The 14,443-nt window shown below is 46.4% G+C and overlaps 2 long non-coding RNA genes across 2 annotated transcripts in view; one reads left to right on the forward strand and one right to left on the reverse strand.

The window, feature by feature from the left end:
- Nucleotides 1–430: 430 nt before the first annotated feature.
- LOC147345872 (uncharacterized) overlaps nt 431–14,443 on the reverse strand; it is an 80,944-nt gene continuing 66,931 nt past the window's right edge. The window contains exons 6-7 of the long non-coding RNA XR_015153397.1: nt 6,277–12,869; nt 431–540 (exon numbers count right to left, since the gene is read on the reverse strand). This is a non-coding gene — a long non-coding RNA (uncharacterized LOC147345872). The remainder of the gene's footprint in view (nt 541–6,276; nt 12,870–14,443) is intronic.
- LOC147345873 (uncharacterized) lies at nt 6,328–13,160 on the forward strand. The gene is made up of 3 exons (XR_015153396.1): nt 6,328–6,466; nt 8,426–8,573; nt 12,362–13,160. It is a non-coding gene; the product is annotated as an uncharacterized LOC147345873 (long non-coding RNA).

A 14,443-nucleotide genomic window follows, 5' to 3' on the forward strand; every position in this document is an offset into this window, starting at 1 on the left:
TATGGCCGATTCATACTGATGTATGGCAAAAACCATCACAATACTGCTGTGCTTACTAAAGGTAATTAACCTCCAATAAATAAATTTTTAAAAAAAGAAGAAGAAGAATTAACACCCGTCCCCCAGTTGAGAGCTGACACGTGAACAGACTGGGCTGTCTTCAAAGGAAGACAGTCACCTCCACAAAAACTGAATACACATAAATTGCTCATTCCCAGGCAAGGGAAACACCAGAAAACAAAGAGCAATTTTTACAGCAGCCCTGTAGCTGAAATAAAACTTTACCAGCCTGTAACTTTTTTTTTTTTTTCTTTTTACCATTTCACTTTCTTCACAGACTCACAGAACTGTAAAAACATCCCAGGTAAGATCAGCAATACTACGAATCCACAGTGATTCACTGCTGCCTGGAGCACAGAGAGCAGGGTAACAGAATAATGCTCCTGTTTTATTGCTTTTTGTTTCACAAGGTCTGCAGTCTAAACGTAAGCAGCAACATATATCCGTGGCAGCCATGGGCATTCCAACACTAGGAATAGTCTGTAAAATAAATAAATAAAGTGGGTTTATGGTTAAACGTGAAAAAGCATCACCAGTGTTATGAAGAGGATGCTGAAGTAAGATCTATAAAAACCTTGATGTCAGATCTTCAATTTTCATTTACTGCCTGTGTACCCTGATTCAGGTCATTTAAGCTTTTGAATCCATATTTCCTCACCCCTAAAATGGTATAAACTCTCACCCTCCAAAACATATAGTACTGTCATAAGGATTAAGCGATGTAATATAATACAACATGAGGTTACTAAAAAGTGCCACACAGATGTATTACACTTTCTTTTGAATGTATTTTTCATAAAGTTTTCCCAAAAAGCAAAAAGAAGAAAAATCCTGCAACTCATGCACTGCATTTCTTCAGTGCCTTGCCAAGTGCTAATAGATATGGTGAGTTATTAATGTGGAGGAAGATTTAATGTCAAATTTTCACATTAAAACATTAAACTTTTGTAATATGACATTTAAAAAAAGAAGAACTTGGCAGTGTTTGTATGTTGATAATAGACATTCTGGGCATTTAATTTATTCATTAAAATAAAATTTTCCAAGACAACAAGCTGAGAATTCTTTATTCATTTGTAAGTTCTTAGTCACATTTGGCAATTATCTGAAGATTCATTAGGATAAAGTTCAAGTGTTAATATGTTCAGAATCACCTAATTTGTTAACTAGGAATAACACACTGAGAGCAAGCTGCCTGAACCCTCCAGTTTATTAAATGGATAGCTCACTCTACCATGGCAAGAGGCATCATTTTAAATTAAGAGTGGGTTGAAAAAAAATTGTAATTAATCCACCTCAGTCAGTCACATTTTTAACTTTTCTGAGAACAAAAATGATTATCTCTAGCTTTTTCCTTCCTGAGAAATTGTGACACTCCGCATGACTTGTCACTTAGTCAATAATGCAAGGCTTGCTGCTGCTGCTAAGTCACTTCAGTCCTCTCCGACTCTGTGTGACCCCATAGATGGCAGCCCACCAGGCTCCCCTGTCCCTGGGATTCTCCAGGCAAGAACACTGGAGTGGGTTGCCATTTCCTTCTCCAATGCATGAAAGTGAAAAGTGAAAGTGAAGTCACTCAGTCACGTCTGACTCTTAGCAACCCCATGGACTGCAGCCCACCAGGCTCCTCCATCCATGGGATTTTCCAGGCAAGAGTACTGGAGTGGGTTGCCATTGCCTTCTCCTAATGCAAGGCCTACATGTGGTCAAAATTATGAACCGCGTTTCTTTTTTGTGTTCTCAGTTTTTTTAATTTTTTCTCCCCCCTTCTCATATCTGGGCTTCCCTGGTGGTTCAATCGGTAAAGGAACTGCCTGAATGCAGGAGATAGGGGTTCAAGCCCTGGGTCAGGAAGATGCCTGGAGAAGGAAATGGCAATCCACTCCAGTGTTGTTGCCTGGAGAATCCCATGCACAGAGGACCTGGTGGGCTACAGTCATGCGGTCGCTAAGAGTCAGACATGACTGAGCACAAAGTCGACTGGGGCCTTTCTGTCATGAGCCAGGGAGGACCGTCAGTGTATCCATCAGGGCTCTCCAGAGAAGCAGAGCCAACACGCCTACAGGTACACGTAGTGCTCAGTCTCTTCAGTCGTGTCCGACTGTTTGTGACCGCATGGACTATAGCCCGCCAGGCTCCTCTGTCCATGGATGGGATGCTCCAGGCAAGAACACTGGAGTGTGTTGCCATGCCCTCCTCCAGGGGATCTTCCCAACCCAGGGATCGAACCTCTGTCTCTTCCGTCTCCTGCACTGGCAGGTGGGCCCTTGACCACAAGCACCACCGGAGGAGAGTTATTACAGGAACTGGCTCAAGCTGCTACGGAGACCAAGAAGTCCCACCACCTACTTTTCTGTAAGCTGGAGACCAGGTGTAACTCATTCTGACTCCAAGGGCCTGAGTCCAGGTGCGCTGATGTCCAAGGGCGGGAGAAGATGGACATCCCAGCTCAAATGGATTCAGGGGAAAGAACTGGCTGAATTGCTTAATACGTGTGTGCACACGCGTGCTCGGTCATGTCTGACTGCAACCCCATGGACTGCAGCCTGACAGGCTCTTCTGTCAACTGGATTTCCCAGGTAAAAATACTGGAGTGGGTTGTCTATTCCTTCTCCAGGGGCTTTTCCCCACCTAGGGATCAAACCCACATCTCTTATGTCTCCTGCATTGGCAGGTGTGTTCTTTACCATTAGTGCCACCTGCGAAGCCCCCAATGGCTTAATATCCTTCCAGAATTTCTTCCACAAAGGATAGCTCCATCCTTGACACTCTATCCTAAAGCATTTTGAACTTTTTTGAAACAAGATGGATGGTATCCATTTCCCACCCAGGTCATAAATAGTATATTATGATGAATATTCAGGGAAATAATGGAGGGGGCTGTATGTAATTTTCAATTCCAAAAGGAAACAGCCCTAATCCTGTAATAAAACGTCCAAACAAGTAGAACAGGAAGCTGGCAAAGTTATTTTTTTAAGGTAAGTTTGACCTCTTCACAAAAGGCTAGATTCTTTAGCTCTTGGTCATGTTGCAGGGCCTAAAATATTCTCCCAAAATAATAGACATATGTCTTTTCCCCAAAGGCATAAAATAGTCCATGTATTAGGAGAAAGACTGAAACCTCCAGCGACCAGGCAAGGCAAGATAGTAGGTATTCGAGTGAGTTATCTTAACAACAGGAGGTCCTGGTAATGAACATGGAAGTAACAAGCTACCACCAACCAGAAGAATTCAGGAAAGGATCAAAAGGAGAGAGGAGACTCCAGGTCCTACCAACCTCCCAGAACCCTCCTGGCTGGAATCCACCTCAGGAGGAACCCTGAGTCAGTGATTCACCAGAAACAACCTGGAAATTACCACGACCACCACGAAACCTTCAAACCCAGATTTGAGCCACGTGGCAGAGCAGCTCTCTTGGGTTCCTTTCCCTTCTGTTCTCTGCCCCAGGGCCCTTTCCCAACAGAATTTGCAGCACTGGTGTCTCCTCCCACAATTCATGGCAGAGTTACACCTGGGCCCCCTTTGCGGCCCTGGAAGGAGGCCCTGCTCCTGCAACACATGGGCTTCAAGTCTATATTCTTGCTACTGCTACTTCTGCTAAGTCGCTTCAGTCATGTCCGACTCTGTGTGACCCCATAGACAGCAGCCCACCAGGCTCCCCTGTCCCTGGGATTCTCCAGGCAAGAACACTGGAGTGGGTTGCCATTTCCTTCTCCAATGCATGAAAGTGAAAAGTGAAAGTGAAGTCACTCAGTCACGTCTGACTCTTAGCAACCCCATGGACTGCAGCCCACCAGGCTCCTCCATCCATGGGATTTTCCAGGCAAGAGTACTGGAGTGGGTTGCCATTGCCTTCTCCTAATGCAAGGCCTACATGTGGTCAAAATTATGAACCGCGTTTCTTTTTTGTGTTCTCAGTTTTTTTAATTTTTTCTCCCCCCTTCTCATATCTGGGCTTCCCTGGTGGTTCAATCGGTAAAGGAACTGCCTGAATGCAGGAGATAGGGGTTCAAGCCCTGGGTCAGGAAGATGCCTGGAGAAGGAAATGGCAATCCACTCCAGTGTTGTTGCCTGGAGAATCCCATGCACAGAGGACCTGGTGGGCTACAGTCATGCGGTCGCTAAGAGTCAGACATGACTGAGCACAAAGTCGACTGGGGCCTTTCTGTCATGAGCCAGGGAGGACCGTCAGTGTATCCATCAGGGCTCTCCAGAGAAGCAGAGCCAACACGCCTACAGGTACACGTAGTGCTCAGTCTCTTCAGTCGTGTCCGACTGTTTGTGACCGCATGGACTATAGCCCGCCAGGCTCCTCTGTCCATGGATGGGATGCTCCAGGCAAGAACACTGGAGTGTGTTGCCATGCCCTCCTCCAGGGGATCTTCCCAACCCAGGGATCGAACCTCTGTCTCTTCCGTCTCCTGCACTGGCAGGTGGGCCCTTGACCACAAGCACCACCGGAGGAGAGTTATTACAGGAACTGGCTCAAGCTGCTACGGAGACCAAGAAGTCCCACCACCTACTTTTCTGTAAGCTGGAGACCAGGTGTAACTCATTCTGACTCCAAGGGCCTGAGTCCAGGTGCGCTGATGTCCAAGGGCGGGAGAAGATGGACATCCCAGCTCAAATGGATTCAGGGGAAAGAACTGGCTGAATTGCTTAATACGTGTGTGCACACGCGTGCTCGGTCATGTCTGACTGCAACCCCATGGACTGCAGCCTGACAGGCTCTTCTGTCAACTGGATTTCCCAGGTAAAAATACTGGAGTGGGTTGTCTATTCCTTCTCCAGGGGCTTTTCCCCACCTAGGGATCAAACCCACATCTCTTATGTCTCCTGCATTGGCAGGTGTGTTCTTTACCATTAGTGCCACCTGCGAAGCCCCCAATGGCTTAATATCCTTCCAGAATTTCTTCCACAAAGGATAGCTCCATCCTTGACACTCTATCCTAAAGCATTTTGAACTTTTTTGAAACAAGATGGATGGTATCCATTTCCCACCCAGGTCATAAATAGTATATTATGATGAATGTTCAGGGAAATAATGGAGGGGGCTGTATGTAATTTTCAATTCCAAAAGGAAACAGCCCTAATCCTGTAATAAAACGTCCAAACAAGTAGAACAGGAAGCTGGCAAAGTTATTTTTTTAAGGTAAGTTTGACCTCTTCACAAAAGGCTAGATTCTTTAGCTCTTGGTCATGTTGCAGGGCCTAAAATATTCTCCCAAAATAATAGACATATGTCTTTTCCCCAAAGGCATAAAATAGTCCATGTATTAGGAGAAAGACTGAAACCTCCAGCGACCAGGCAAGGCAAGATAGTAGGTATTCGCGTGAGTTATCTTAACAACAGGAGGTCCTGGTAATGAACACGGAAGTAACAAGCTACCACCAACCAGAAGAATTCAGGAAAGGATCAAAAGGAGAGAGGAGACTCCAGGTCCTACCAACCTCCCAGAACCCTCCTGGCTGGAATCCACCTCAGGAGGAACCCTGAGTCAGTGATTCACCAGAAACAACCTGGAAATTACCACGACCACCACGAAACCTTCAAACCCAGATTTGAGCCACGTGGCAGAGCAGCCCTCTTGGGTTCCTTTCCCTTCTGTTCTCTGCCCCAGGGCCCTTTCCCAACAGAATTTGCAGCACTGGTGTCTCCTCCCACAATTCATGGCAGAGTTACACCTGGGCCCCCTTTGCGGCCCTGGAAGGAGGCCCTGCTCCTGCAACACATGGGCTTCAAGTCTATATTCTTGCTACTGCTACTTCTGCTAAGTCGCTTCAGTCATGTCCGACTCTGTGTGACCCCATAGACAGCAGCCCACCAGGCTCCCCTGTCCCTGGGATTCTCCAGGCAAGAACACTGGAGTGGGTTGCCATTTCCTTCTCCAATGCATGAAAGTGAAAAATGAAAGTGAAGTTGCTCAGTCATGTCCGACTCTTAGCGACCCCATGGACTGCAGCCTACCAGGCTCCTCTGTCCATGGATTTTCCAGGCAAGAGTTCTGGAGTGGGGTGCCATTGCCTTCTCCAAATCTATATTCTTAGAATGAGAAATAAAGCGATTCTAGAACTACGGCTGTATCTCTCCCCCCGCCCATCTCTGCCTTACACACCTGAAGGCACTCAGGAAGCCAAGATGCTCCGGCCCGCTCCTTCGCGCACAGCCCCGCCTGCACCCCCCAAACACACCTGCAGATGCCCGCACACGCCTACCTGACACAGGAATGGGAGAGCTCACCACCGGTGCCGCTGGCCTGCTTCCTGGGCTTGGAGGGCGGGGGTGTCCCTTTGCCAAGGAAGTCACCCGACTTGCAAAGTGTCTCAGATGCTTTGAACACGGAGCGCGCGTGGACCTGCGCAGGACGCGCTACGCCAGGATCATGCCCTGATTCTCAAGGAGAAGGTGACCCCGCGGTGCCCGGTGACAGTGAGCCCACCCTGGGCGCCAGGCCTGGCCTCAGTCTGCGGACTCCAGGGCCAGTCCGAGGTCCGGGGGGAGGGGGGCTGGCTCCAGACCCACGCCGGGCCCGGGTCTCCACCCGCAGGGACAGGCCGCCCTGCGCCGTCTCCACGTGCAGCCCCGGGGCCCCATGACGTCCCGTCCGTCGCGGTGCGAGCTTCTGGCGCCGCTTCTTGGCCGCCTTCCTGGGCCTGGGGCGCAGGGCATCAGTGGAGCCAGCCTGGAGCCCCTGCTCTGGCCTGGAGGCCTAAGTGGCCCGCCAGCACCGCCCCCCGCCCGGGTCCTCGCGGAGTCCACGCCCGGCTGCCCATAACCGCCGGCGGGCCGCTCCTCCCAGGCCGACCTGCAGCCTCGTAACTGACTGGCCCCCGCCTCCGGGACTGCGGGCCCGATCTGACCAGGGGCCCAATACGGCGCGGGGGCAGGCCTTCCAGACCACAGCTCCCCCACGGAGGCCCCCTGGCTCCAGGCCGAGCAATAGAGAGGTCTCGGCAGGTGGCCTGGAATGATTGTGGGGCGCGGGGGCTGTCTTAGGGGTCAGCGGCCTTCAGGGGACAAAGTGTGTTTGGGGCAGTCGCATCAGTGCGTCATCTTGGATTGATTTCTGTGGCTTAAAAAGGTTTTATTGGGGGACAGACAGGTTTCTTCTTCTTTTTTTTTTTTAAGGCAAGAACCGGCCCACAGTGATCCAGCGGTTCCGGGGCCTGCAGCCCAAATTAATGGCTAAAATACGGACCTTATGGGAGCCACTCACTAGGGTCAAGCGGGGTCACTAACGTCCAGATGGTCCAATCCTGCGAGTCACCAGGAGAAGGGGAATGAAGGCAGGAGGCAGATACCTGGGTTTGGACAGGGTATAGGTTTAACGCGGCCGGCCCAGGTGGTGCCCAGTGGGCTGGTGTGGACACAGCCCTCGCCCCTTCCCAGGTGTCGGTCCCCCACTCCACCCACCCCAGAACCCCAAGCTTTGTGCGGCCCTCCTACCTGCAAGCTTGCTGTCAGCGGTGCTGGGCCCTCAGTGACCACAGTCAAGTGCTGCCCCGCCCCCCAACCTTCTGGGCCTGACTGCAGGGAGACCCGGCCTGCCTCCAGTTCACATCTCTCTGGATTTATTACTATTTTGCACTCTCGATGCCTGCTGATAATGACAGTCTACATTGAGAAAAAAAAAAATCAAGCATTTGTAATTTATTTAAATTGCTATCCTCTGGTTCATTGGTAGAATAGCTCAGTAGTAAATACAGAATAATTTCTTGAAGTGACAGGGCAAAGAGAGGACTATTATCCCGGCTCCTATCTTGGCTCACAAACCAGGGTGGCCTTTGCTTTTGGGATCAAACAGGATCAAACAGAAGAGTGTGGTGTAGGGTGTGGTTTAGTCGCTAAGCCGTGTCCGACTCTTGCGACCCCATGGACTGCAACCTGCCAGGCTCCTCTGTCCATGGGATTCTCTGGGCAAGGATACTGGAGTGGGTTGCCATTTCCTAAATGTGGTTAAAGGCCTGTGACTTCTAGATGAGAAGTCTGGCTTTTCAAGAATGAAAAGGTAATTGATTAACAATTCTGTAATTCTCATGTTGATTCAATAAGGTTTTCTAGGACTTAGACAGGAGGGATCTAGTTGTGTGTTCTGTCATCTACACAGTGTGTTCTAGGGCCTGAACTTTCCTGAAACACCAGGACACTCACTCAAAGGCCCTTCGGGAAATCACCCTGCACCTGACGCCGGTTTGTGTGGCCTGATCACAGGATTTGCTGACAGGATTTGTTATAATCATTCAGAGGACTAAACATATCATCCCTGTTTTGTAGCAAAAAGCAGAAATACCTGGCCAGAGAATGAAACTGTTTTTTCCCTTCTTCCCTAGATTTCACAGACCAAGAGTATTTCTTTTCTTCCAGGACAACTGCTTCAGGAGCCACCAGACTTCGTGCTCATTATGGCAAGCCTGCAAATGAACATTTTCTTTGAAAGACCATCGGGTGAAAATTTAGAGACTGGGACAGAAAGTCACCCTACATTTTGAGATTAGGGAATGAACAAATACAGGTGACTGCCTTGTTTTCTCTTCCCGTGGAACACAGTCAAAACAGCACACAGGCTTCCTGGGTGACCGATTTGAAGGTAGCTTAGAAGTGCAGCCCAAATGCAAAAAAAAAAAAAAAAAAACCCAGCCTCCGCAAATCCAGGCTCTTCTTTTTCATCTTTTCTTGACATTTTGCTCCTAAAATTAGCTTTTTGATGAGAAAATTGCAGTGAGTCATACCAAAGCTAGTTAAAGGTGAGGCAAATGTCTGAGATTGAAATTGAGTTGATTCTGCTTTGCTGTGCTGAGGGCGCCTGGTAATTGGACATTGGAATTAGAACCACTGTGACCTTTCACAATGAGCAGGGGAAAAGGCTCCATTCAATTTGCTGAAATTTTGTCTGTATTTAAAGCTCTTCTTTTGAATGAAGTAATTTACTCTTCTTTTTAAATGAGCAATACCCAGCAGCCTGTTTTTCATGTTGTCCTGTGCCTTTACTCAATCATTCCAGTTCTTTGATCAATAAAAACCAATCTGTTTCTCGCTTTCTTATCACCTCTTCCTCCAAGACTGGCTTCCCTCCTCGGCTCCTCCGACGCCCAGTGTTTCTGGAAATTACTGGTGTGACTTACATTTGCTGCTGTTTCCACGTGGCCCTGAGATGCTCCTCTCCAGATGCCGTCTTCCCGCATGTCTTCAGTGGCATTTGAGCATAGATTGTTTAGGATGATTGTTTCTAAGTGGAGTGAGAGAGGGGCCCAGTTATGTACCCAAAGCAGATTCCTATTTCCTTCTCTCTTTCCCCGTAGCACTTAGTTCATGTCACCTTTCCTTAGCTTAGCTCAGCTCACCCTTTCTTTTTTATTTTTTTGGTTGCACGGTGCATCTTACAAAATCTTAGTTCCCCATCCAGGGATCAAACCCAGGCCCCTGGCAGTCGGAGCACAAATTGCTAATCACTAGGTCACTAAGGCGGAGAAGGCAATGGCACCCCATTCCAGTACTCTTGCTTGGAAAATCCACGGACAGAGGAGCCTAGTAGGCTGCAGTCCATGGGGTCGCTAAGAGTCGGACATGACTGAGGGACTTCACTTTCACTTTTCTCTTTCATGCATTGGAGAAGGAAATGGCAACCCACTCCAGTATTCTTGCCTGGAGAATCCCAGGGATGGCGGGGCCTGGTGGGCTGCCGTCTATGGTGTCACACAGAGTCGGACACAACTGAAGCAACTTAGCTTAGCTTAGCTTAGGTCACCACGGAATTCCCTCATCCTCTCCATTTATTCATCATTTAACAGATATTTAGTAGCTGCTGCTATACATTCAGCCATATTCAAGTACTTACATATTGATTCAGTATCACTCAAAACAGGAAAAAAAAAATCCCTGCCCTCATGGAGCTTATAGTCTAGAGGGCAGAGAGAGAGGGAAGAGTGCAAATTAGTAAAGTACAGAAATAAGGAAAATGTGTAAAATAAGAGAGTATAGTAAGAGCTATAGGGCTTCCCAGGTGGCATGGCGATAAAGAATCTACCTGCCAATGCAGGAGATGCAAGAGACGTGGGTTCGATCCCTGGGTGGGGAAGATTCCCTGGAGGAGGAAATGGCAACCCACTGCAGTACTGTTGCCTGGGAAATCCCATGACAGAGGAGCCTGGCGGGCTACAGTCCGAAAGAGGTGCACACAATTGAGTGACTTAGCATACGTGAGGATAAGATTGATTTGCTTTCCAAGGAGAGTAGCTGGTGTAAGAGACATGACCATTTAAACTGGCTTGTTTTTTAGCATCACCTGATGCCCTCCTTTGTCCCAGCAGCTCCCTTACTGAGTCACGGCCCTTCCCCTCCATCCCTGGCCCTCATAGCGTTTGAGGTCCATGATGAATAGAACCCCCATATGTGGGCGGAGAGAGGCAGCTGTGGGTACAGAGTTTCAGTGTTATAATAGGACAAAGTCCAAACCAACTGTTGAACAAAGATGTGAATACACTTAAAAATGGCTTATATGGTAATTTTATATTATGTGAATTTTAGCACAATTTAAGTAAATAAGCAAGCTAGCAAAGGGAAGTGTATATTAATTAGAAGATCCAAGGTTTTAAAAAAGTTCTAGAAATTTCTTTGAAAGATGTTTCCTCATAAATGAATATAGTCATCATGGACTATAAATCAGGGATGCATAATCCTATAGTTCAAAATCCAGAAGGTCACAGATAGTACAGTAAATGTTCTATTGAAGATACAGGTTACTGTAGCAGTTACAGTTAATTATTACCAAAACAGTGTTCATGGAGCAAGTCGAAAGCACTTCTTAGAGTAACTAGAGTTGGATGATAACAAGTTGAATTATCATTTAAAAACTATCGTCCAGTGGTTGAAGTTCTGTGCTTCCACTGCAGGGGGCATGGGTTCGATCCCTAGTCAGGGAAGTTCTGCTTGCTGAGTGGTACTACCAAAAAAAAAAGAAGCTATGGCCCAGGTGAGAGACAAAGAAACTGAAGACAAAAGTTTATGAAAAGGCACATGACATTTACGGCTTCAGGAAATTGTCATTTCTCCAGAATATTCATTCAAAACACATGTAAGCACAACATGATTTTTTAATACCTATAAGCATGCTTGTGGAGTAGGAAATGGCAACCCACTCCAGTATTCTTGCCTGGAGAATCCCAAGGACAGAGGAGCCTGGTGGGCTGCAGTTCATGGGGTCACAAAGAGTCGGACATGATTAAAGCAACTGAGCACACAAGCACGCTTATTCACGCTACACACACACACACACACACACACACACACACACAGAGGAGTGAGTCTTGGGCCTCTAAATTAATTGCCCTAGATCTGATTATATCTACAGCTAAGCAATATGTACTACAGTCTGAGCAAAACTGTGTTTTTAAACGATCTCTGAATGATCGTTGAAGATGGAAAAGTGGTCATAGTGAGAGGAAAGGAAGATGATGCCCAAAATAAAAAGCCGTCAGGCAGCAATTTTCCTTTTGGCGCCACCATGAGACATGTTCTCAGTTCACGTGTCTTAGTTCCCTGACCAGGGATCAAACTCGCGCTCCCTGCAGCGGAAGCCAGGAATCTCAATGGCCAGGCGGCATTTTTTGTGTGAGGGTCTTAAGAACACCAAAATACCTAGAGTTAGAACAAAGCTCAAAGCCAGATGTTCCTATCATGGAAAATACATTAATTCTGATTTTTTTTCCTGAATTAAAACACAGAGGGTTTTTTTTTTTTAAGAAATGTTAAAATTAGGGTAGCCCTAATTTGCTGAGTCTACAGCTGTCACATATGAAATTTGCATTCAGAAAACTTAATTTCCAAATAATTCACACAGAATTTAAGTGGAGTATGAGCTTATAAGGTGTTGCACAAGATACACGTTTTAGTAGTTAATAAAAAGTCAGAGTTCATATAAAGATGAAAGGAACACTATACCTTGAAATAATAACACAATTGAAAATACTTTAGTCTTGAGAAAAGTGTATTTTTAGAATTAAATTATTCAAATGTCTAAAAACACATCGGGTGCAAGGATTTGGCACAGACTGTTGCTACTGATTTAGTGGCCACTGTTAATAAAATGTCTTCGAACCCCACAGGAACCTGAAGTCTGGTCATTCCAAGCCACAGACTTCAGCCCTAAATAATGAATACCAGCTCCCCTGCCTTTCACAGGCAAAATAACAGAGACAGCAAGAGACGGCAAGAGTAATTAAATTGACAACTTGAAAAACAAAATAAAATATTGTTTAGAAATGAAATTTAGCCTCTCCTTGTCTTTGCAATTTTTCAATTTAGAATGATGACATGCACAGAAAGGCCACAAGGGGGTGCTGCTGGTAAACCGACAAGAGCCCTTTCTTGACCACTCCAGCATCGAGGAAATAATCGCTCAATGTCCACCCTCCTGAGACATCAAGATGAACTCGGACGGTTCACAACGACGGGAGAGATCTTAAAAGAGGAGAACGGTCAAGAACATTTTTCCAGAAACAGAGCACCAGGCCGTAAAGACAGGCATCGAAAGGCAAACAGAGGCGATGTCAGGTCTACTTCCCTTATTTTCTCATCACAGATTAGTCATTTGAAGAAAAAAGCAATCTCTGCTTCTCTTCAACGGAGCATTAAGCTTGAGATATATTTATTCTTCATTCTCTTTGGGGAACCATCCACTTTAAAAACAGCTCCAAAGTTCAGTGTCCTGGGGGAGCCTTCCACGGGACCCCCCACCCCCGCCCAGCCAGCCTCCAGTTACCCTGCACATCATTTGGGTTCAAAGAGCTGTCCTCCGTCACATTCTCAAGGCCTAAGTAAAAAAAAATAAAATAAAATAAAGCAAACAAACAGAAACTGAAGGTTTTAAATGCAAATCGAATCCTGAACATCTGAGTCTGGCTTTGTTGTGCTCAGAATTAATTCCACTATTTCTAACTTGCCCTGAAGTGAAGTTGCCAAAGAATTTGCTGAAACTTGAGGACTCGAAGCTATAAACCTCATGATGATTTAGCTTAAAAGCTTTCCCAGAAGTGACAGTACAAACACGAAGCTCCTCTCACTGGGCTAAGGTTTTATCTTTTTAATAAAAGCATTTACTTGGTTGATAAGACTTGTGATGCCTTGATTTGATTATTTTTCAAGAATTACTTTCAAAATGGGCCACAAAAGTTGTTTTCTTCAATCTTGTTAGCCTTAACCTACTATCCCCAAATCAATTGCAATTTAGCTATTTCAGCTGCTTCAGTTTGGGGGCTTTTTTCCACTGCTGCTGTGAACTATGATGGACAAGACAGCAGGGAGATCAAACCAATCAGTCCTAAAGGAACTCAATTGAATACTGATTGATTGATTCTTGAATATTCATTGGAAGGACTGATGCTGAAGCTGAAGCTCCAATGCTTTGGCCACCTGACGAGAATAGCCGACTCATTGGAAAAGACCCTGATGCTGAAAAAGATTGAGGGCAGGAGGAGAAGGGGATGGCAGAGGATGAGATGGTTGGATGGCATCACCGACTAGATGAACATGAGTTTGAACAAGCTCCTGGAGATAGTGAAGGACAGGGTAGCCTGGCGTGCTGCAGTCCACGGGGTCACAAAGAGACAGACACGACTGAGTGACGGAACAACAAGCCTTGAGGAACATCCAGCTGCAAGTCTGGAGAGCATGTCATCAAATACTAAAGCGATGGACACAAGGCAACATGACTTAGGAAAAACGGGGGTTGTGTAGTGAGACAGACCCTGGAGTGGGTTGAATCATGTCCTCCGAAAAGAAATGTTCACATCCTAACTCTGGGTACCTATGTGGGCGTGTGTGCTCAGTCATGTACGACTCTTTGGGACTTCGTGGACTGCAGCACACCAGGCTTCCCTGCCTTTCACTGACTCTCGGAGCTTGCTCAAACTCATGTTCATCGAGTCCCTGATGCCATCCAACCATCTCATCCTCTGTCACCCTCTTCTCCTCCTGCCTTCAATCTTTCCCAGCATGAGGGTCTTTTCAAATGAGTCAGTTCTTTGCATCAGGTGGCCAAAATATTGCAGTTTCAACATCAGCATCAGTCCTTCCAATGAACACCCAGAACTGATATTCTTTAGGATGGACTGGTTGGATCTCCTTGCAGTCCAAGGGACATCCATACAATAGGGATGAAAATACCAATTACCCTGACAGCTGGTGTGAAGATTCAGGAGATAGATTGACCACATCAACACAGTTATGTTAAATTTTGTGGATTGAAAATAAAAATTACCATGATAGAGAAATTATTAGAAGGAAAGTTTGGTTTTTAAAAAAGGTAAACTTAACTGAAAAAAAAAAAAGAAAAAAGAAAGAAAACCAAAGAAAGAAAAGCAAAGCTGTTTAATAAGACTCTGTGGC

The sequence above is a fragment of the Bos grunniens genome, chromosome 24 (genome assembly GCF_055505025.1).
Source record: "Bos grunniens cultivar Pamir isolate PY7600 chromosome 24, Bosgru_T2T1.0, whole genome shotgun sequence".
Taxonomy (NCBI): domain Eukaryota; kingdom Metazoa; phylum Chordata; class Mammalia; order Artiodactyla; family Bovidae; genus Bos; species Bos grunniens.